This window comes from Bombina bombina, chromosome 5, assembly GCF_027579735.1.
Source record: "Bombina bombina isolate aBomBom1 chromosome 5, aBomBom1.pri, whole genome shotgun sequence".
NCBI lineage: Eukaryota > Metazoa > Chordata > Amphibia > Anura > Bombinatoridae > Bombina > Bombina bombina.
The window spans coordinates 559,335,388-559,360,460 of record NC_069503.1 but is presented as its reverse complement, the minus strand read 5'-3'; the positions used below and the strand labels follow the sequence as shown (position 1 = coordinate 559,360,460).

Here is a 25,073-nt window from a genome sequence, read left to right as displayed (position 1 = left end):
CTTAGGCTCTCTCAGCAAATGCTGTGTTTAAAAAACTGGTGCACGGGGCATACTTAAATACACTTTTGAAACAGATATAGCTTTTATTAGTAGCATTTTTGCTAATACTAGACATGTGCGATTCGTTTCAGATTGATTCGGATTGATCAGCCAATCGGAATTAAGGTAGGAAAAATATGATTGGCTGATTCAGTCAGCCAATCAGATTGAAATTCAATCCGATTGGCTGATCCAATCCGCCAATCAGATTGACCTCACATTCTATTGGCTGTTCCGATAAGCCAATAGAATGCGAGGTCAATCTGATCAGCCAATCATATTTTTCCTACCTTAATTCCAATTGGCTGATAGAATCCTATCAGCCAATCGGAATTCAAGGGACGCCATCTTGGATGACGTCACTTAAAGGTACCATCATTTAGTCGTCAGATCAAGAAAGAAGAGGATGCTCCGTGTCGGATGTCTTCAGGATGCTGCCACTCCGCTCCGGATGGATGAAGATAGAAGATGCCGCCTGGATGAAGACTTCTGATGGATGGAAGACCTCTTCTTGCCCCGCTTGGATGAAGACTTCTGCCGGTCTGGATGTCCTCTTCTGGCTGATTGAATTGAGATTAGGGGTTAATACTTGTAGTTAAGTTGCAGCAACGTTGGGGGGGGCAGATTATGGGTTAATAAAATTTATTATAGTGTTTGCGAGGCGGGAGTGCAGCGGTTTAGGGGTTAATACATTTATTATAGTGGCAGCGATGTCCGGTCGGCAGATTAGGGGTTAATACTTGTAGGTTGCGGCGACGTTGGGGGGGGCAGATTAGGGGTTAATAAATATAATGTAGGTGTCGGTGATGTTAGGGACATCAGATTAGGGGTTAATAAATATAATGTAGGTGTCGGTGATGTTAGGGACAGCAGATTAGGGGTTCATAGCTATAATGTAGGTGGCGGTGGTGTCCGGTTGGCAGATTAGGGGTTAAATAATTTTATGATAGTGTTTGCGATGTGGGGGGGGGCCTCGGTTTAGTGGTTCATAGGTAGTTTATGGGTGTTAGTGTACTTTGTAGCACTGTAGTTAAGAGCTTTATATTCCGGTGTAAGCCCATAAAGCTCTTAACTACTGACTTTATTCGGTAGATTCGGATGGCCGTGTATTACACTAGTATTGTACAGTATATTAGGTTTTAGGTTATATCACTCTGCTATGGGTATACAGTACATAATACTAGTCTAATACACAGCATATCCCACCTAACACATACCGAAATTCCGAATTTCGGAACCGAACCAAATCGAACCGAATTCAGCCGAATTTATTCGAATCCGAATAAATCCGAAACGAATTCATTCAAATTTTGCAGAATTCGAATCGATCTGAACTGAAATTCGAAAAAATCCGAATCAATCCGAACCGAAACAAATTTTTCGATCATGCACATATCTAGCTAATACATGTATATTATAAAAATGCTTCTATTCAAAACTGAAATACATCCATGGGGAGACCAATTTTGGCTTGAATATCCCTTTAAATAAACTAATCAAGAACCCACTATCACGAAGGTGCTATCAGAAAATGCTTGTATGTATTGTTATTTTATTATTGCATTATATAGCTTGCATACAACTGTGTGTTTAATTTCAGCAAATGGCTTAACACAAAGTTAAAGGGACAGTCTACACCTTAGTCATCTTTAAGTCTTACGTTAGTTTAAGCTGCAAAAACAATTTTATAAATGCATAAATATTAAAGTTTTTTATTTTTAAATACATATATTTTAATTGTTGAGGACAAAGAAAATGGTGAAGGAAGTTACAAAAGGCACAGTCACTCAGCTGGTTGACAAGATTAATAATACAACTTTGCAATCAGCTTCTCATTTGCTTACATTCAAAATGTTGCAAATGTTCTTGTCTGTTAAAGGGACAGTCAACACCAGAATTTTTGCTGTTTAAAAAGAAAGATAATCCCTTTATTACCCATTCTCTAGTTTTGCATAACCAACACAGTTATAATAATACACTTTTTACCTCTGTAATTACCTTGTATCTAAGCTTCTGTTGATTGCCCCCTTATTTCAGTTCTTTTGACAGACTTGCATTTTAGCCAATCAGTGCTCATTACTAGGTCACGTTACGTGCATGAGCTCAATGTTATCTATATGAAATACATGAACTAATGCCCTCTAGTGGACAAAATGCATTCAGATTAGAGGCAGTCTTCAAAGTCTAAGAAATTAGCATATGAACCTCCTAGATTTAGCTTTCAAATAAGAATACCAAGAGAACAAAGCAAAATTGATGATAAAAGAAAATTAGGAAGTTGTTTAAAATTACATGTCCTATTTAAATCATGAAAAAAATAAATTTGGACTTTACTGTCCCTTTAACCCCTTAATGACCGAGGACGTGCAGGGTACGTCCTCAAAAAAAAGGCAGTTAACGCCTGAGGACGTACCCTGCACATCCTCGGTGTGGAAAGCAGCTGGAAGCGATCCTGCTCGTTTCCAGCTGCTTTCCGGTTATTGCAGTGATGCCTCGATATGGAGGCATCCTGCAATAACCGTACATGGCCATCCGATGCAGAGAGAGCCACTCTGTGGCCCTCTCTGCACCGGACATCGATGGGCGGTATCGTTGGTGGGTGGGAGCCGACTTGGGAGGCGGGTGGGCGGCCATCGGTGTGCCGTGTGACGTCGTGGGGGGCGGGATCGGGGTGGGACCGTCGGGGGCGCGCACGGACGCGCGCGCGTGCACGGAGGGTGGTGGGCGGGCGCGTGCACGGGGCGGGAGCGGGTGGGAACCGCTACACTACGGAAAATGAATAAAAAGTAAAATGTTAAGTGGCCTAAGCACACAAAAAAAATAAACACTAAAAGAGATCGTGGAGGGGTGGGGGGTTGGTTTTTGGGTGGGGGGGGGGAAGCTACACTACAGAAAAGTCTAAAAAATGTAAAGCAAATACATTTTTTCTTCTAAACTGGGTACTGGCAGACAGCTGCCAGTACCCAAGATGGCGCCCATTAAGTTAGAGTGGGAGGGTTATAGAGCTGTTTGGGGGGGATCAGTGAGGTTGGGGGCTAAGGGGGGGATAGTACACAACAGCATATGTAAATATGCATAAAAAAAACACCAAAAAATACAAATATAGCTTTTATTTTAGTACTGGCAGACTTTCTGCCAGTACTTAAGATGGCGGGGACAATTGTGGGGTGGGGGAGGGAAGAGAGCTGTTTGGGAGGGATCAGGGGGTCTGATGTTTCAGGTGGGAGGCTGAGCTCTACACTAAATCTAATATTAACCCTGCAAGCTCCCTACAAGCTACCTAATTAACCCCTTCACTGCTAGCCATAATACACGTGTGATGCGCAGCGGCATTTAGCAGCCTTCAAAATACCAAAAAGCAACGCCAAAGCCATATATGTCTGCTATTTCTGAACAAAGGGGATCCCAGAGAAGCATTTACAACCATTTGTGCAATAACTGCACAAGCTGTTTGTAAATGATTTCAGTGAGAAACCTAAAATTTTGAAAAATTTTACGTTTTTTTTTAATTTGATCGCATTTGGCGGTGAAATGGTGGCATGGAATATACCAAAATGGACCTAGATCAATACTTGGGGTTGTCTACTACACTACACTAAAGCTAAAATTACCCCAAAAAGCTCCCTACATGCTCCCTAATTAACCCCTTCACTGCTGGGCATAATACACGTGTGGTGCGCAGTGGCATTTAGTGGCATTCTAATTACCAAAAAGCAACACCAAAGCCATATATGTCTGCTATTTCTGAACAAAGGGGATCCCAGAGAAGAATTTGCAACCATTTGTGCCATAATTGCACAAGCTGTTTGTAAATAATTTCAGTGAGAAACCTAAAGTTTGTGAAAAAATTTGTTAAAAAGTGAACGATTTTTTTTATTTGATCGCATTTGGCGGTGAAATGGTGCCATGAAATATACCAAAATGGGCCTAGATCAATACTTTGGGATGTCTTCTAAAAATAAATATATACATGTCAATGGATATTCAGAGATTCCTGAAAGATATCAGTGTTCCAATGTAACTAGCGCTAATTTTGAAAAAAAAAATGGTTTGGAAATAGCAAAGTGCTACTTGTATTTATGGCCCTATAACTTGCAAAAAAAGCAAAGAACATGTAAACATTGGGTATTTCTAAACTTAGGATAATATTTAGAAACTATTTAGCATGGGTGTTTTTTGGTGGTTGTAGATATGTAACAGATTTTGGGGGTCAAAGTTAGAAAAAGTGGGGTTTTTTTTCAATTTTTCCTCATATTTTATAATTTTTTTTATAGTAAATTATAAGATATGATGAAAATATTGGTATCTTTAGAAAGTCCATTTAATGGCGAGAAAAACGGTATATAATATGTGTGAGTACAGTAAATGAGTAAGAGAAAAATTACAGCTAAACACAAACACTGCAGAAATGTAAAAATAGCCTTGGTCCCAAACGGACAGAAAATGGAAAAGTGCTGTGGTCATTAAGGGGTTAAATTGATGAATTAGTTTTATTCTATACACTCTTCTTTTAAACACAAGCAATAATAAAAACTGTATTAGTATTACTATTATTAATAATAATAAAAATAAGAATAAGAAAAAGCAGAGTTCTAGTGGTATTTTTTTAAGAGCTTAGCATTATTTTGGCTTCAGACATTCTATCCCTTTTTATCCAGCAATTTATTTAATGATCTTGGATTGCAGAGCATATCTTGCAGGCCAGGCCTGCATGTCCTAAAACCATGGTGTGAATACTCAAGACACATGCAATTGTTGCCAAGCAACCAGATGAAACCTTCCGCAGAACCTGTGGTGAGCTTGGCAGCACACTTGCTACTTTCTAAAACATTTAACTACTATACTCCTGGTTTTCATGCTAAGTACTGGAACTGCTTTTTAGAACAAAATTAAATATGTGATGTAAACTGTTTACATATATACTTTTTCTACTGGCTTTATATATAAAATAATTATTTAGGAACACTACAAGTTCTTCAACCTGTGGCCCACAGGCCATATTCAGCAAGTGAAGGGTTTATGACTTGCAGACCATCTGTTCCTGTTAATTTCCAGACATCTGCTTTAGTAGTTCACTTTTTTCTTTTTTGCAGCAGCAGAGTTAATAAAAATATTAATGCAACATTTGTGCAATATTTATGATGAGTTATACTGAAAAATCAATGGGATCCCTTTACATTTACAAAACATTGCTGTAAATATTGTTTGTTTCTACGTTTGTTATAGAAAAAGAAAACATGGCATATCTAGATATATTTATCTCTGGCAATTAGCATGCTATTTTTTTGCAGGGTTATTTATAGAAATTAATAATATTTTCCACTAAACATCAAAGTTCGACTCACTAAATTTCAATAAGGCAAAGAAATGGTCAAATCAAGATATTAAACCCAAAATTCCAAGTCCATATAAAAGGTTTTATTATGTTCACTATAACAACTTTGCAATGTAATTCAAATGGATATGAAACCCAAACTTTTTTTTTATGATTCAGATAGATAACAACTTTCAAATGTACTTCTATTATATTTTTTGGTTCTTTTGGTATCTTTTGTTAAAAAGCAGGGATGTACGCTCAGGAGAGTGCATGTATCTGGAGCACTATATAACAATTTTGCAATAATGTTTTCCATTTTCAAGAGCATCGGAATGTCCCTTTCATTATTTTTGCACGTAGATAAAATACATTTTAAAGGGAAATGAAACCCATTTTTTTTTCTATCATGATTCAGATAGAGAATACAATTTAAAAAAAAAAAGATTTTAATTTATTTCTGTTACCAAATTTGATTTGTTTTATTATTCTTTGCTGAAGAGATATCTAGATAGGTAACGTGCACATGCCTTAAGCACTACATGACAGGAAACAGTGCTGCCATCTATTGCTTTTGCTAATATATAGCATTGCAAAATTGCTGTCATTGTACTGCTGACACATGCCCACTCCCAAACTAACCTTCCTGCTTTTCAACAAAGGATAACAAGAAAACAAAGAAAATTTGATAAAAGAAGTACATTGGCAATTTGTGTACAATGTTATGTTTAATCTGAATCATGAGAGAAAAAATTGGTGTTTTATGTTCCTTTAACACTATAGTAATAAATGTGTTACTAAATGATAAGCTGCATGCTATTTTGTTAAAGCGACATTAAATTAATTTAAGAGCTGTGTTGCAAAACATCAGCAAGCAAATGATATACATTTTAAAAGCCAATAATGATGTCAAATTTCTGTTGTTTTGCCGTCTAGATAGATATCACCTTTGCTACCCATTCCCCAACCAACATTGCTATATTAATATACTTTATAACCTTTAAACCTCTAAATTTCTGTCTGTTTCTAAGCCCTTGCAGACTGCCTCTTATCTCAGTGCATGTTATTAGCTGTTCACATCCAGAGAGTGCTAGTTCATGTGTGCCATATAATTAACATTGTGCTCACTCCCGTGGAGTTATTTATGAAGCACCACTAATTTTCTAAAATACAAGTTTGTAAATAGCACTCAAATAAAAAGTATATTCATATAACAATGTTTGTTATGCAAAACTAGCGAATGGGTTATAAAGGGATTACCTATCTTTAAACAATAAAAATACAAAACATGTTACAGGCACTCTATTGCAGCAGTGTTTGCAACTATGTATAACATTGCTAGAAACATTTTTACAAACACTGCTGCCAAATGGTTAAAGACATGTGCACACTCCTGAGCTCACCTAGGATTAATGTTTAACAAAGTATACCAAGAGAAAGGATACCAAGCAAAATGTATAATAGAAGTATTTAGAAAGTTATTTAAAATTGCATTCGCTGAGTCATAAATGTCTATTTTTCACTTTACCGTCCCTTTAATTCTTAGGATGATAAGAATTGATGCATATCCTCTATAGTCTTGAATGACTTTACTGTCCATCTATACTAACAGGAAGAGAACTTCACCAATTCACAAACCTGTATGTACAGCTGTTTTTGGACAAATTACTTTTTAGTATTGTTTCCCAACAATGGCAAAACCATGTCCCCTTGTTCAAGTGTTCTTTGATTATGAAGATTGATTTTTCAATTACTTTGTTACTTAGAGGTTATTGGAAAGGATATAGAAAGGAAGCAAAAGCATGTGGTTTATTAAGACACAATTAAAGGGACCTATAAAAGTTATTACATTGGGAACACATAGCTTACAATGTAACCAACTTAAATCAATGTGAGATTTGAGACATCTTCAGTTATTTGAAGTTTCAATTTTATTTATTTAATTAGTTTTTTAATAAAGCTACTGAAAAGTGGATATAGATTTCTTCTTTCATTTCTTTCCTATGACTTCCCAGGTAATGAAATCCCAGTTGGAGGGAGCTGCATGCTTCTTTGAGGATGCGGTATGCCTAATAGATTCTGGTTTCTGGGCGCATTTAGATTATATGGTTAGCTAACCAGCCAATCATTCAGAGAATTTAAAAGGAATCTAATAATCATCCGAGGAAGTCTGAATTTAAAAAGTACCTTGGGACTATTGAAAATACATTGCAATGTATTCTTGGGGGAAAAAATCCTTTCACGTGTTTTTATTAAAGAATTGCAAAAGTCAGCATTTTTCATGAAAGTGAATCACTCTGTTTTCAAGGAATCTGCATTTCAATAAGCCCAATAAATAAGAATGAATTAGCATCATTAGCAAGAAATTGCCCTGAAATTACATTTAAATTAGAGATTAGACATGTGCGGTTCGTTTCGGATTAATTCGGAAATTCGGTAAATTCGGAGATTCGGATCAATTCGGATTTCCGAATTAAAATACTTCCGAATCTACCGAATGAATCCGAAATAGCTGCCGTATCTCCGAATAAATCCGAATTAGCTCGGTAAAATTCGGCATTTCCCCATAGGAAACAATGGGAGTTTCGGCTGAAAAAAAACTAACACCGCAGCCCCATTGTTTCCTATGGGGAAACACTAAGTCTGCACCTAACACCCTAACATGTACCCCGAGTCTCTAAACACCCCTAATCTGACACTTATTAACCCCTAATCTGCCGCCCCCGCTATCGCTGACACCTGCATTATTTTATTAACCCCTAATCTGCCGACCGAATATCGCCGCCACCTACATTATAACTATTAACCCCTAATCTGCTGTCCCTAACACCGCCGACCCCTACATTATAGTTATTAACCCCTAATCTGCCTCCCCCAACGTCGCCGCAATCTAACTACAAGTATTAACCCCTAATCTGCCGACCCGATATCGCCGCCACCTACATTATAACTATTAACCCCTAATCTGCTGTCCCTAACACCGCCGACCCCTACATTATAGCTATTAACCCCTAATCTGCTGTCCCTAACACAGCCGACCCCTACATTATAGTTATTAACCCCTAATCTGCCCCCCCCAACGTCGCCGCAATCTAACTACAAGTATTAACCCCTAATCTGCCGACCGCAAATCGCCGCAACTATAATAAATGTATTAACCCCTAAACCGCCGCACTCCCGCCTCGCAAACACTATAATACATTTTATTAACCCCTAATCTGCCCTCCCTAACATCGCCGCCACCTACCTACAATTATTAACCCCTAATCTCCCGCCCCCAACGTCGCCGCTACTATAATAAGGTTATTAACCCCTAAACCTAAGTCTAACCCTAACACTAACACCCCCTAACTTAAATATAATTTAAATAAAATGAAATAAATTTACTATAGTTAAATAAATGAATCCTATTTAAAACTAAAGACTTACCTGTAAAATAAACCCTAATATAGCTGCAATATAACTAATAGTTACATTGTAGCTATTTTAGGATTTATATTTATTTTACAGGCAACTTTGTATTTATTTTAACTAGGTACAATAGCTATTAAATAGATATTTACTGTTTAATAGCTACCTAGTTAAAATAATTACAAAATTACCTGTAAAATAAATCCTAACCTAAGTTACAATAAAACCTAACACTACACTATCATTAAATAAATTAACTACAAGTACCTACAATTATCTACAATTAAATAAACTAAAGTACAAAACCCCCCCACTAAATTACAAAAAATAAAAAAACACTAAATTACAAAAAATAAAAAAATATTACAAGAATTTTAAACTAATTACACCTAATCTAAGCCCCCTAATAAAATAACAAAGCCCCCCAAAATAAAAAAAATGCCCTACCCTATACTAAATTTCAAAAGTTAACAGCTCTATTACCTTACCAGCCCTGAACAGGGCCCTTTGCGGGGCATGCCCCAAAGAAAACAGCTCTTTTGCCTGTAAAAAAAAAACACAATCCCCCCCCCCCCACATTACAACCCACCACCCACATACCCCTACTCTAACCCAAACCCCCCTTAAACAAACCTAACACTACCCCCCTGAAGATCTCCCTACCTTGAGTCGTGTTCACCCAGCCGGGCCGAAGTCTTCATCCGATGGGGCAGAAGAGGACATCCAGACCGGCAGAAGTCTTCATCCAAGCGGGGCAAGAAGAGGTCTTCCATCCATCATACAAGTACCAAAATACAAACAAACACTAAATTACCAAAAATAATAAAATATTACAATAATTTTAAACTAATTACACCTAATCTAAGCCCCCTACTAGCTATTAATATAGCTTCAATATAACTAATAGTTACATTGTAGCTATTTTAGGATTTATATGTATTTTACAGGCAACTTTGTATTTATTTTAACTAGGTACAATAGTTATTAAATAGTTAATAACTATTTAATAACTACCTAGCTAAAATAAATACAAATTTACCTGTAAAATAAATCATAACCTAAGTTACAATTACACCTAACACTACACTATCATTAAATTAACTAAATAAATGAATCCTATATAAAACTAAGGACTTACCTGTAAAATAAACCCTAATATAGCTGCAATATAACTAATAGTTACATTGTAGCTATTTTAGCATTTATATTTATTGTACAGGCAACTTTGTATTCATTTTAACTAGGTTCAATAGCTATTAAATAGATATTGACTATTTAATAGCTACCTAGTTAAAATAATTACAAAATTACCTGTAAAATAAATCCTAACCTAAGTTACAATTAAACCTAACACTACACTATCATTAAATAAATTAACTACAAGTACCTACAATTAAATACAATTAAAAAAACTAAACTAAAGTACAAACCCCCCCCCACTAAATTACAAAAAATAAAAAAATATTACAAGAATTTTAAACTAATTACACCTAATCTAAGCCCCCTAATAAAATAACAAAGCCCCCCAAAATAAAAAAATGCCCTACCCTATACTAAATTACAAAAGTAATCAGCTCTATTACCTTACCAGCCCTGAACAGGGCCCTTTGTGGGGCATGCCCCAAAGAAAACAGCTCTTTTGCCTGTAAAAAAAAAACACAATCCCCCCCCCCACATTACAACCCACCACCCACATACCCCTACTCTAACCCAAACCCCCCTTAAATAAACCTAACACTACCCCCCTGAAGATCTCCCTACCTTGAGTCGTGTTCACCCAGCCGGGCTGAAGTCTTCATCCGATGGGGCAGAAGAGGACATCCAGACCGGCAGAAGTCTTCATCCAAGCGGGGCAAGAAGAGGTCTTCCATCCATCAGAAAAGTACAAAAAAACAAACAAACACTAAATTACCAAAAATAATAAAATATTACAATAATTTTAAACTAATTACACCTAATCTAAGCCCCCTACTAGCTATTAATATAGCTACAATATAACTAATAGTTACATTGTAGCTATTTTAGGATTTATATTTATTTTACAGGCAACTTTGTATTTATTTTAACTAGGTACAATAGCTATTAAATAGTTAATAACTATTTAATAACTACCTAGCTAAAATAAATACAAATTTACCTGTAAAATAAACCCTAACCTAAGTTACAATTACACCTAACACTACACTGTCATTACATTAACTAAATAAATTAATCCTATATAAAACTAAATACTTACCTGTAAAATAAACCCTAATATAGCTACAATATAACTAATAGTTACATTGTAGCTATTTTAGCATTTATATTTATTTTACAGGCAACTTTGTATTTATTTTAACTAGGTACAATAGCTATTAAATAGATATTTACTGTTTAATAGCTACCTAGTTAAAATAATTACAAAATTACCTGTAAAATAAATCCTAACCTAAGTTACTATTAAACCTAACACTACACTATCATTAAATAAATTAACTACAAGTACCTACAATTAAATACAATGAAATAAACTAAACTAAAGTACAAAAAAAACAAACACTAAATTACAAAAAATTACAAGAATTTTAAACTAATTACACCTAATCTAAGCCCCCTAATAAAATAACAAAGCCCCCCAAAATAAAAAAATGCCCTACCCTATACTAAATTACAAAAGTAATCAGCTCTATTACCTTACCAGCCCTGAACAGGGCCTTTTGCGGGGCATGCCCCAAAGAAAACAGCTCTTTTGCCTGTAAAAAAAAAACACAATACCCCCCCCCCCCACATTACAACCCACCACCCACATACCCCTACTCTAACCCAAACCCCCCTTAAATAAACCTAACACTACCCCCCTGAAGATCTCTCTACCGTGTCTTCACCCAGCGGGCCGAAGTCTTCATCCGATGGGGCAGAAGAGGACATCCAGACCGGCAGAAGTCTTCATCCAAGCGGGGCAAGAAGAGGTCTTCCATCCATCAGAAGTCTTGATCCAGGCGGCATCTTCTCTGTTCATCCATCGGGAGCGGAGCGGCAGCATCCTGAAGACATCCCACGCAGAGCATCCTCTTCTTTCTTGATCCGACGACTAGGTGACTGTACCTTTAAGTGACGTCATCCAAGATGGCGTCCCTTGAATTCCGATTGGCTGATAGGATTCTATCAGCCAATCGGAATTAAGGTAGGAAAAATCTGATTGGCTGATTCAATCAGCCAATCAGATTCAAGTTCAATCCGATTGGCTGATGGAATCAGCCAATCAGATTGACCTCGCATTCTATTGGCTGTTCCGATCAGCCAATAGAATGCGAGGTCAATCTGATTGGCTGATTCCATCAGCCAATCGGATTGAACTTGAATCTGATTGGCTGATTGAATCAGCCAATCAGATTTTTCCTACCTTAATTCCGATTGGCTGATAGAATCCTATCAGCCAATCGGAATTCAAGGGACGCCATCTTGGATGACGTCACTTAAAGGTACAGTCACCTAGTCGTCGGATCAAGAAAGAAGAGGATGCTCTGCGTGGGATGTCTTCAGGATGCTGCCGCTCCGCTCCCGATGGATGAACAGAGAAGATGCCGCCTGGATCAAGACTTCTGATGGATGGAAGACCTCTTCTTGCCCCGCTTGGATGAAGACTTCTGCCGGTCTGGATGTCCTCTTCTGCCCCATCGGATGAAGACTTCGGCCCGCTGGGTGAAGACACGGTAGAGAGATCTTCAGGGGGGTAGTGTTAGGTTTATTTAAGGGGGGTTTGGGTTAGAGTAGGGGTATGTGGGTGGTGGGTTGTAATGTGGGGGGGGGGTATTGTGTTTTTTTTTACAGGCAAAAGAGCTGTTTTCTTTGGGGCATGCCCCGCAAAAGGCCCTGTTCAGGGCTGGTAAGGTAATAGAGCTGATTACTTTTGTAATTTAGTATAGGGTAGGGCATTTTTTTTATTTTGGGGGGCTTTGTTATTTTATTAGGGGTCTTAGATTAGGTGTAATTAGTTTAAATTCTTGTAATTTTTTTTATTTTTTTGTAATTTAGTGTTTGTTTTTTTTGTACTTTAGTTTAGTTTATTTCATTGTATTTAATTGTAGGTACTTGTAGTTAATTTATTTAATGATAGTGTAGTGTTAGGTTTAATAGTAACTTAGGTTAGGATTTATTTTACAGGTAATTTTGTAATTATTTTAACTAGGTAGCTATTAAACAGTAAATATCTATTTAATAGCTATTGTACCTAGTTAAAATAAATACAAAGTTGCCTGTAAAATAAATATAAATGCTAAAATAGCTACAATGTAACTATTAGTTATATTGTAGCTATATTAGAGTTTATTTTACAGGTAAGTATTTAGTTTTATATAGGATTAATTTATTTAGTTAATGTAATGACAGTGTAGTGTTAGGTGTAATTGTAACTTAGGTTAGGGTTTATTTTACAGGTAAATTTGTATTTATTTTAGCTAGGTAGTTATTAAATAGTTATTAACTATTTAATAGCTATTGTACCTAGTTAAAATAAATACAAAGTTGCCTGTAAAATAAATATAAATCCTAAAATAGCTACAATGTAACTATTAGTTATATTGTAGCTATATTAATAGCTAGTAGGGGGCTTAGATTAGGTGTAATTAGTTTAAAATTATTGTAATATTTTATTATTCTTGCTAATTTAGTGTTTGTTTATTTTTTTGTACTTTTCTGATGGATGGAAGACCTCTTCTTGCCCCGCTTGGATGAAGACTTCTGCTGGTCTGGATGTCCTCTTCTGCCCCATCGGATGAAGACTTCGGCCCGGCTGGGTGAACACGACTCAAGGTAGGGAGATCTTCAGGGGGGTAGTGTTAGGTTTATTTAAGGGGGGTTTGGGTTAGAGTAGGGGTATGTGGGTGGTGGGTTGTAATGTGGGGGGGGGTATTGTGTTTTTTTTTAACAGGCAAAAGAGCTGTTTTCTTTGGGGCATGCCCCGCAAAAGGCCCTGTTCAGGGCTGGTAAGGTAATAGAGCTGTTAACTTTTGTAATTTAGTATAGGGTAGGGCATTTTTTTTTATTTTGGGGGCTTTGTTATTTTATTAGGGGGCTTAGATTAGGTGTAATTAGTTTAAAATTCGTGTAATATTTTTTTATTTTTTGTAATTTAGTGGGGGGGTTTTTGTACTTTAGTTTAGTTTTTTTAATTGTATTTAATTGTAGGTACTTGTAGTTAATTTATTTAATGATAGTGTAGTGTTAGGTTTAATTGTAACTTAGGTTAGGATTTATTTTACAGGTAATTTTGTAATTATTTTAACTAGGTAGCTATTAAATAGTCAATATCTATTTAATAGCTATTGAACCTAGTTAAAATAAATACAAAGTTGCCTGTACAATAAATATAAATGCTAAAATAGCTACAATGTAACTATTAGTTATATTGCAGCTATATTAGGGTTTATTTTACAGGTAAGTCTTTAGTTTTATATAGGATTCATTTATTTAGTTAATTTAATGATAGTGTAGTGTTAGGTGTAATTGTAACTTAGGTGATGATTTATTTTACAGGTAAATTTGTATTTATTTTAGCTAGGTAGTTATTAAATAGTTATTAACTATTTAATAACTATTGTACCTAGTTAAAATAAATACAAAGTTGCCTGTAAAATAAATATAAATCCTAAAATAGCTACAATGTAACTATTAGTTATATTGAAGCTATATCAATAGCTAGTAGGGGGCTTAGATTAGGTGTAATTAGTTTAAAATTATTGTAATATTTTATTATTTTTGGTAATTTAGTGTTTGTTTGTATTTTGGTACTTGTATGATGGATGGAAGACCTCTTCTTGCCCCGCTTGGATGAAGACTTCTGCCGGTCTGGATGTCCTCTTCTGCCCCATCGGATGAAGACTTCGGCCCGGCTGGGTGAACACGACTCAAGGTAGGGAGATCTTCAGGGGGGTAGTGTTAGGTTTATTTAAGGGGGGTTTGGGTTAGAGTAGGGGTATGTGGGTGGTGGGTTGTAATGTGGGGGGGGGGTTGTTTTTTTTTTTTACAGGCAAAAGAGCTGTTTTCTTTGGGGCATGCCCCGCAAAGGGCCCTGTTCAGGGCTGGTAAGGTAATAGAGCTGATTACTTTTGTAATTTAGTATAGGGTAGGGCATTTTTTTTATTTTGGGGGGCTTTGTTATTTTATTAGGGGGCTTAGATTAGGTGTAATTAGTTTAAAATTCTTGTAATATTTTTTTTATTTTTTGTAATTTAGTGGGGGGGTTTTGTACTTTAGTTTATTTAATTGTAGATAATTGTAGGTACTTGTAGTTAATTTATTTAATGACAGTGTAGTGTTAGGTTTAATTGTAACTTAGGTTAGGATTTATTTTACAGGTAATTTTGTAATTATTTTAACTAGGTAGCTATTAATTAGTCAATAACTATTTAATAGCTTTTGTACCTAGTTAAAATAAATACAAAGTTGCCTGTAAAATAAATATAAATGCTAAAATAGCTACAATGTAACTATTAGTTATATTGCAGCTATATTAGGGTTTATTTTACAGGTAAGTATTTTGTTTTAAATATGATTCATTTATTTAGTTAATTTAATGATAGTGTAGTGTTAGGTGTTAGTGTAACTTAGGTTAGGATTTGTTTTACAGGTAAATTTGTAATTATTTTAACTAGGTAGCTATTAAACAGTAAATATCTATTTAATAGCTATTGTACCTAGTTAAAATAAATACAAAGTTGCCTGTAAAATAAAAATAAATCCTAAAATAGCTACAATGTAACTATTAGTTATATTGTAGCTATATTAGGGTTTATTTTACAGGTAAGTCTTTAGTTTTAAATAGGATTCATTTATTTAACTATAGTAAACTTATTTCGTTTTATTTAAATTATATTTAAGTTAGGGGGTGTTAGTGTTAGGGTTAGACTTAGGTTTAGGGGTTAATAACCTTATTATAGTAGCGGCGACGTTGGGCACGGGAGATTAGGGGTTAATAATTGTAGGTAGGTGGTGGCGATGTTAGGGAGGGCAGATTAGGGGTTAATAAAATGTATTATAGTGTTTGCGAAGCGGGAGTGCGGCGGTTTAGGGGTTAATACATTTATTATAGTGGCGGCGATTTGCGGTCGGTAGATTAGGGGTTAATACTTGTAGTTAGATTGCGGGGACGTTGGGGGGGGCAGATTAGGGGTTAATAACTATAATGTAGGGGTCGGCGGTGTTAGGGACAGCAGATTAGGGGTTAATAGCTATAATGTAGGCGGCGGCGATATCGGGTCGGCAGATTAGGGGTTAATACTTGTAGTTAGATTGCGGCGACGTTGGGGGAGGCAGATTAGGGGTTAATAACTATAATGTAGGGGTCGGCGGTGTTAGGGACAGCAGATTAGGGGTTAATAGCTATAATGTAGGCGGCGGCGATATCGGGTCGGCAGATTAGGGGTTAATACTTGTAGTTAGATTGCGGCGACGTTGGGGGAGGCAGATTAGGGGTTAATAACTATAATGTAGGGGTCGGCGGTGTTAGGGACAGCAGATTAGGGGTTAATAGCTATAATGTAGGTTGCGGCGATATCCGATCGGCAGATTAGGGGTTAAATAATGTTATTATAGGGTTTGCGATGTGGGGGGGCCTCGGTTTAGTGATTCATAGGTAGTTTATGGGTGTTAGTGACTTAGTGTACTAAATGGGTGTTAGTGTACTAAAAACATACCGAATTTCGGAACGGAATAGAACCGAATTCAGCCGAATCAGAATAAATCCGAAACGAATTTATTCGGATCCGAATAAATCCGAAACAAATTTATTCAAATTTTGCCGAATCCGATTCGATCCGAAACGAAATTTGAAAAGTCCGAATCGATCCGAACTGAAAACGAACCGAATTTTTTAGCCGTGCACATGTCTATTAGAGATGTACATTTGTGACATTCGGGTTGATCCAAATGTCGAAAATGGCGGACGCAAGCCATATTCAGCAATTTTCGAAGCTGTATTTATTCTTGTTAAAGTTCAACACACTAGGATGTGAATTTGCACAAGAATAAATACGGCTCTGAAATTTGCTAAATGCGGTTTGCTGGCTGCCATCTTCTTGTTTGCTGTAATTGCTATCCAATAGCCAACTTCCACTGACCACTTGCCTTATTTGGAAAAGGAGGAGCCAATCCCGGCTTGAGTCTGCAGCTGACAAGACCTGGGAAGTCATAGGAAAGAAATGAAAGAAGAAATATATATCCACTTTTCAGTAGCTTTATTAAAGGGACAGTCAAGTCCAAAAAAAACTTTCATGATTTAAATAGGGCATGCAATTTTAAACAACTTCCCAATTTACTTTTATCACCAATTTTGCTTTGTTCTCTTGGTATTCTTAGTTGAAAGCTAAACCTAGGAGGTTCATATGCTAATTTCTTAGACCTTGAAGACTGCCTCTAATCTGAATACATTTTGACCACTAGAAGGCATTAGTTCACATGTTTCATATAGATAACATTGAGCTCATGCACGTAAAGTGACCTAGGAGTGAGTACTGATTGGCTAAACTCCAAGTCTGTCAAAAGAACTGAAATAAGGGGGCAGTCAGCAGAGGCTTAGATACAAGATAATTACAGAGGTAAAATGTGTTTTATTATAACTGTGTTGGTTATGCAAAACTGGGGAATGGGTAATAAAGGGATTATCTTTCTTTTTAAACAACAACATTTTTGGTGTTGACTGTCCCTTTAGCAAACTAATCAAATAAATAAAATTGAAACTTCAAATAACTGAATATGTCTCACATGACATATTGATTTAAGTTGGTTATATTGTAAGCATTCCCAATGTAATAACTTTTAAAGGTCCCTTTAACCCCTTAATGACCACAGCACTTTTCCATTTTCTGTCCGTTTGGGACCAAGGCTATTTTTACATTTTTGCGGTGTTTGTGTTTAGCTGTAATTTCCCTCTTACTCATTTACTGTACCCACACATATTATATACCGTTTTTCTCGCCATTAAATTAACTTTCTAAAAATACCATTATTTTCATCATATCTTATAATTTACTATAAAAAAAATTATAAAATATGAGGAAAAAATGGAAAAAAACACACTTTTTTTAACTTTGACCCCCAAAATCTGTTACACATCTACAACCACCAAAAAAAAAACATGCTAAATAGTTTCTAAATTTTGTCCTGAGTTTAGAAATACCTAATATTTACATGTTCTTTGCTGTTTTTGAAAGCTATAGGGCCATAAATACAAGTAGCATTTTGCTATTTCCAAACTACTTTTTTTCAAAATTAGCGCTAGTTACATTGGAACACTAATATCTTTCAGGAATCCCTGAATATCAATTGACATGTATATATTTTTTTTTAGAAGACATCCCAAAGTATTGATCTAGGCCAATTTTGGTATATTTCATGCCACCATTTCACCGCCAAATGCGATCAAATACAAAATATCGTTCACTTTTTCACAAATTTTTTCACAAACTTTCGGTTTCTCACTGAAATTATTTACAAACAGCTTGTGCAATTATGGCACAAATGGTTGTAAATGCTTCTCTGGGATCCCCTTTGTTCAGAAATAGCAGACATATATGGCTTTGGCATTGCTTTTTGGTAATTAGAAGGCCGCTAAATGCCGCTGCGCACCACACGTGTATTATGCCCAGCAGTGCAGGGGTTAATTAGGGAGCTTGTAGGGAGCTTGTATGGTTAATTTTAGCTTTAGTGTAGTGTAGTAGACAACCCAAAGTAATGATCTAGGCCCATTTTGGTATATTTCATGCCACCATTTCACCGCCAAATGCGATCAAATAAAAAAAAAACGTTAAATTTTTCACAATTTTAGGTTTCTCACTGAAATCATTTACAAACAGCTTGTGCAATTATGGCACAAATGGTTGTAAATGCTTCTCTGGGATCCCCTTTGTTCAGAAATAGCAGATATATATGACTTTGGCGTTGCTTTCTGGTAATTAGAAGGCCGCAAAATGCTGCTGCGCATCACACGTGTATTATGGCTAGCAGTGAAGGGGTTAATTAGGAAGTTTGTAGGGAGCTTGCAGGGTTAATTTTAGCTTTAGTGTAGAGATCAGCCTCCCACCTGACACATCAGACCCCCTGATCCCTCCCAAACAGCTCCCTTCCCTCCCCCACCCCACAATTGTCCCCGCCATCTTAAGTACTGGCAGAAAGTCTGCCAGTACTAAAATAAAAGCTTTTTGGGGGGTTTAGGTTTTTAAAAAAAAAAAATAATAATAATTATTCTGCTGTATAGGAACCCCCTTAGCCTCCAACCGCACTGATCCCCTCCAAAACAGCTCTGTAACCTTCCCTATCTGCCTTATTGGGGCCATCTTGGGTACTGGAAGCTGTCTGCCAGTACCCAGCTTACACAAAAAAGTGCTCTTTTTTCTTAGTTTTTTTTTTTCTGTAGTGTAGCTTCCCCAAACCCCCCCCCACCACCACCACAAACCCCAACCACCTCATTGATCGTTTTTTTTTTTTAACTTATTTTAAACTGATTGCACCTTTTTCTGTAGTGTAGCGGTTTCCACCCGCTCCCTCCCCGTGCACGCGCCCGCCCCCGCCCTCCCGTGCACGCGCGCACGTCCGTGCGCGCCCCCGGGCATCCCCGCCCACGATCCCGCCCCCCTCCACATCTCCAGGGCCATCGATGGCCGCCACCCGCCTCCCGGTACTGCTCCCACCCACCAACGAAGGAAGCCACCGATCTCCGGTGCAGAGAGGGCCACAGAGTGGCTCTCTCTGCATCGGATGGCTTCAAAAGGTTATTGCAGGATGCCTCCATATCGAGGCATCACTGCAATAACCGGAAAGCAGCTGGAAGCAAACAGGATCGCTTCCAGCTGCTTTCCACACCGAGGACGTGCAGGGTACGTTCTCAGGCGTTAACTGCCTTTTTTTTGAGGACGTACCCTGCACGTCCTCGGTCGTTAAGGGGTTAATCGTGTCTTAATAAACCACATGCTTTTGCTTCCTTTCTATATCCTTCCCAATAACCTCTAAGTAACAAAGTAATTGAAAAATCAATCTTCATAATCAAAGAGCACTTGAACAAGGGGACATGGTTTTGCCATTGTTGGGAAACAATACTAAAAAGTAATTTTACATACAGGTTTGTGAATTGGTGAAGTTTTGTATGATAGGAGGTCTAGTCTCTAATAAAACAAAAAAACTGTTGTATAACTGTGCAACAGTCTAATGTTTGGTATGAGATAGCACTTCAATATAAAAAGTTTAGTTATGCATCGTAAAAACACTTTTCAAAGTACTTTCATTATTTATTTTGTCCCCTTTTCCTGTAATTTAACAACTACAAAACAATGCATTTTGTTTCATCTGCTAACCATTGTGCTAAGGGATAGTACCTTGGGTGTTTGACCCCTCACCTAAATGAGGGACATCTTTGCTTTGAAAAGAGGAATCACTTTTTCCATTTAGTGCTTAGATGGGCATGCTAGGGTCACTTGTATAAACAGAACACTATAACATCTACCTAGTAGACAAGCAATTATATTGCGTTTCAGCCGTAGCTTTACTCATAGCTTATTAAAATATACTCACAGCTGTGTATTTAAAGGTAATTCACAATGCTGTGATTGGACTAAAAACAAAAGGCGGTTCTGATTGAGTGATACAACAGCTGAAAGCACCTGTGTGCTAAATACATGATCATTGTTGCATACTAAGTCAATTTACCCTATAAGACAATATATATAAGAACATAGGTAAAGTTATCCAGCGGAGCATATCCGTAATTATCTAAATCTGATTAGATATAACATATGGAAGTTTTGGCAGGCTATTACCTAAAAACCTGGGTGAAACGTTACTTCACAGGCCCTAAGGATATCTCTCTTAAACAAAATAGTGTAGGAGTGTGTATAATCCACTATAGGGCAGAACTATATGTGTACAGTTACGTGTTGGACTCTAAGACATGAATCGGGAGCAATCCCGCTTATAGTTGATTATACAAACATAAATCAGGTATAGTAAATAGTATACATATTATATATTTGGGTGTATAGATAAACTCAGTGCACAAGCAATGACTATAGAATAAAGTCTATGCTTGTCTAGCTGTATAAATCATTATCGAAAGAACCATTAAACTTTAAACAAATGTTCCAAAATATGTTAATATGAGGGGTCCATTGTTGCTGAATAATAAACCAAATATTACTCCCAATAATTTATCAAGTCATATTGGGAGTTCAAACCCTCAGGGTACCTGGTTTCCATATGGAAAATACAGTACATCTCCCTTTTGTACAAAAGATTCTCCTTGTCTCCCCCTCTTTTGGGAGTGACAACCTGTTCGATGGCCTTCCATCTAAAAGTTGACAGGTCTTTCTGATGTTTTAGGGCAAAATGTGTTACTATCGGTGTAGTGGCTTTGGCTACATTTATGGGACTGAAATGTTCCCAGAATACGGGATCTGATGTCTCTAGTAGTGAGCCCTGTGTACTATACCCTACACTGAGTACACTGGATCATATAGATCACATTGGAGGAAGAGCAGTTTAGACACCGCTAAATATCATGTGTGTTATGGTTTACAAATGAAGTAAAGGTTGAAGTTACTTCTACATAGTCGCAAGGCTTGCATTTATTGTGACCACATTTATACATGCCTCTATGTGTAAGCCATGAGCTTACTTCTCCTTGTTTAGTTCTTAATTGTGATCGGGACACAATATTCCCTATTGTACTTGCTCTTCTGTAGGAACATCTGAGACCACCTTCTACAGTAGCGACCAATTTATCATCTGCTTTAAGAAGGCCAAAGTGTTTACGAATAATACCACAGATCTGCTTATACTGGGCACTATAATTAGTTACAAACGTCACTCCTGTGTGGTGAGCTAAATTTTTGTTTTTCTTGATTAGCAGGGATTTCCTATCTATCCTTTCTACTTCGGATTGAGCCTTTTTAATGTCTGAGTTTTTGTATCCTCTTTGCTTTAAGCATTCTACCAGTGCCTGTGATTGGTCTTTAAAAGATGTTGCATTAGAACAATTTCTTTTCAGCCGTATCAGCTGACCTTTGGCTATCGCATAAGGTATGTGATGCGGGTGGCAACTCCTACCATGTAGTAAGGTGTTGCCTGATATTGATATCTGTAGCTAATAGTTTCAAGCCTGCCAACCTCTAGGCTCCTTATAGTGATATCCAAGTAGCTGATTTCCGTAGCATGTGTCTCAACAGTAAATGCCAGATTCAAATCATTTACATTAATCCAGTTCACAAATTGGTGTACCTTCTCCTTTCCTCTCTTCCAAGCCATAAGCAGATCATCTATAAAACGTCTATAGATGATAATATCTTCAATGAAGGGGTTACAATGTGCATAGATGTGGGACAACTCCCACCAACCTAAGTGCAGGTTGGCATAGGAAGGGGCAAACTTTGCCCCCATAGCTGTCCCACGTCTCTGCAGAAAGTATTCTCCCTCAAATTCGAAATAATTGTGTGTTAATATAAACTGAGTTAAATGTAACACATAATCTTGAAAACGTGCTGTGAAGGTGGTATGTTCATTTAAAAAGTAACACATAGCCTTAATCTCCTCTGTATGTGCAATTGTGGAGTATAGAGATACTACTACTACAACCCACATATATTCGGGTCTCCATACTACATCCTCAAATATTTTTAAAACATGAGTAGTGTCTTTGAGATAACATGGCAATTTTTGAACCATGGGCTGCAAAATTGCATCTAACCACAGGTTTAAAGAGTGACCATGGGCTAGTGATTCGAGAAGCGGACAAGGGGGGGGGGGGATTGTCCTACAGGACAGAGTTGATTACATTAGGGAAGCATATCGGCTGCTTCAAAACGCTAATACCTATATAAAATAAAAAAAACAATCCTACCAAGAAGTACAATGAGCAATATAATCACTTAATCTTTAATGCTAGGGAACAAGGTATACTGGACAAATCTGAGTTCGAGTTCCTACAGGTGGTGGAACCCCGCATAGCGGAGTTCTACCACCTGCCAAAATGTCACAAACAATTAGTAGATCCCCAGGGCAACCCATAGTGTCGGGTATTGGCTCCCTCAGTACCAAACTGTCTTAATAGGTAGACACCATACTCAAACCTCTAGTCCCATGCCTTGAATCATATATTAAAGATACCACGGATATAATAAACCAATTATCTAAAATTTAATGGAAACAAGAATATATGTGGATTACTCTAGACGTCTCTTCACTTTATACATCTATTCCACACAATTTGGGTCTTATAGCTATTGAGTATTATTTCAGAAAAACCAACTACATAGATGTAACCTAAAGAGAATTTGTGAAAGACGGTATCGAGTTTATTTTAAAGAAAAACTATTTTCTGTTTGACGGAGAATTCTTTTTACAGACTACCGGTACTGCAAAGGGGACAAAATGTGCCCCAAACTTCGCAAATTATATATGGGGTGGTGGGAGAAGCTGAATATCTTCTCAGAGAACCCCTTTTCATTACACATAGTAAAGTAGTGTTGTTTTATAGATGATGTGCTAATCATCTGGCAGGGACTTGAAAAAGAGATTGAGAATCTAGTGTCTTATGCAAACCAAAATTTGCTAAATTTGAAATTTACCGAATCCCACATAAGGATGACAAGTCTCTTTAGGAAAGATACAGACACAAACGCATACTTACACGCAAAAAGTGGGCACCACCAGAAATGGATTCGTAACATCCTATTCGGGCAGTTCCAAGAGTTAGGAGGGACTGCTCGAATGTAGAGACTTATGAAATAGAATCCCAGACCCTAAAGAACCGTTTTTTAAGTAAAGGGTATGACCCATCATTGGTACCATCGAGCTAGAGATATGAATAGATCAAACTTGTTGAAGACTAAAACAATTAAAAACCAACCAAAAAAGAATAAACCACTCTACATTACCAAATTTAATAAAGCCTCTTGTCAGATAGAGAAAAGTTTTGAAAAACATTGGCCTATTCTATTGCAAGACCATATTTTGAAAAATGTATTATCTGAGCGACCAAAAGTGGTTTTTAAGAAAAACAAGAACATAAAAAACATTTTGGCACCCAGTAAACTAAGAGATTGTGTTAAAAGATGCAAAGGCTTTTTTAAGTGTTGAAGGAAGGGATGTCTCAGTGTTGCCTATTGTGACACAAACTGTGCAGGTTTTGTCTCCCTAAAAGATGGAGAATCTTATGAGATTAAAGAATCCATCAACTGTAAAAGCACCCATGTAGTGTACCATTTATCTTATTCATATGGGAAGGTATACATAGAGAGAACGAAGAAAGCCTGAAAACTCGCTTCAGAGAACATACTGTAAATATTGAGAAAGGAGTTCTCACCCATGGAGTCTCCGCACATTTCTCCGAATGCCACAATAAGGATCCCAGTAGCCTTAAAGTAAAAGCTATAGAATGAGTAAAATTGGATAAGAGGAGGGAATAGACTCATCACCTTAAGACGTAGAGAAATATTTTGGATAAGGACCTTAGGGACTCTAGAACCAAGAGGGATAAATAGAGAGATTGATATAGCAGCCTTTTTAATTGGAGATTAGATTGATGCAAGTCCATATTTTAAGAATCAATAATACTTTATTTAGCTGATATATTTAAATAAAAAAAACATTTTTATTTATTTTTTATGTATATTTTACAGAGTAGTTCTTTATCTATAATATATATTTTAGGAATGATAGGAGTATATATAGAGAGTACCACTTTACACGGCACCTTAATAGTAAAATAATTTTAAGTGTAGGTAATTGTTTTATATAGAAATGGTTTTAAACATATACTCTGTTTATATGCGATCCAGTATTACGATTATCATGTCCATAAATAGGCTAATATTGCTTACATATTTATGTATTAGCAGCAAGTATAGTTCCAAACCTTCATAATTGTGGGTATACACTATTCTTCACTATATTAGTATTTACAATGTATTCCTTTAAATCAAGTATTCAATTAACTGTTTTCTACAAACTATTCTGTGAATTGATTTTAAGGTAAAAAAACTTTTTTACAATTTGAGTGTTTGTTTTGTGTTTTTTTGTATTCCATATCTATGAAAAAAGATCTTCCTGATTTTTTGTATACAAACCTGTATATAAATCGTAGGTAGTATGCATTGTCACTATTTGGGGACTTAATAGCGTTCTTTTAGGATATAGGTAGTATTGAGGATATTTAGAGGGTATAAAGTCATGTAAAATAGGTATGGCTTCTTTAACTCATTTGCCAGACACTTACAAACAGCCTCCTTGTGAATGCAGCCTCAGACGAAGTAGGGAGTTCCCTATGAAACGCATAAGGCCATGCCCA

General features: G+C 36.7%; 1 protein-coding gene across 1 annotated transcript in view; it reads left to right on the top strand.

The window, feature by feature from the left end:
• Positions 1-25,073, top strand: part of CTNND2 (catenin delta 2) — a 1,648,910-nt gene that overhangs the window by 624,955 nt on the left and 998,882 nt on the right. The gene's annotated exons all lie outside the window — the stretch shown is intronic.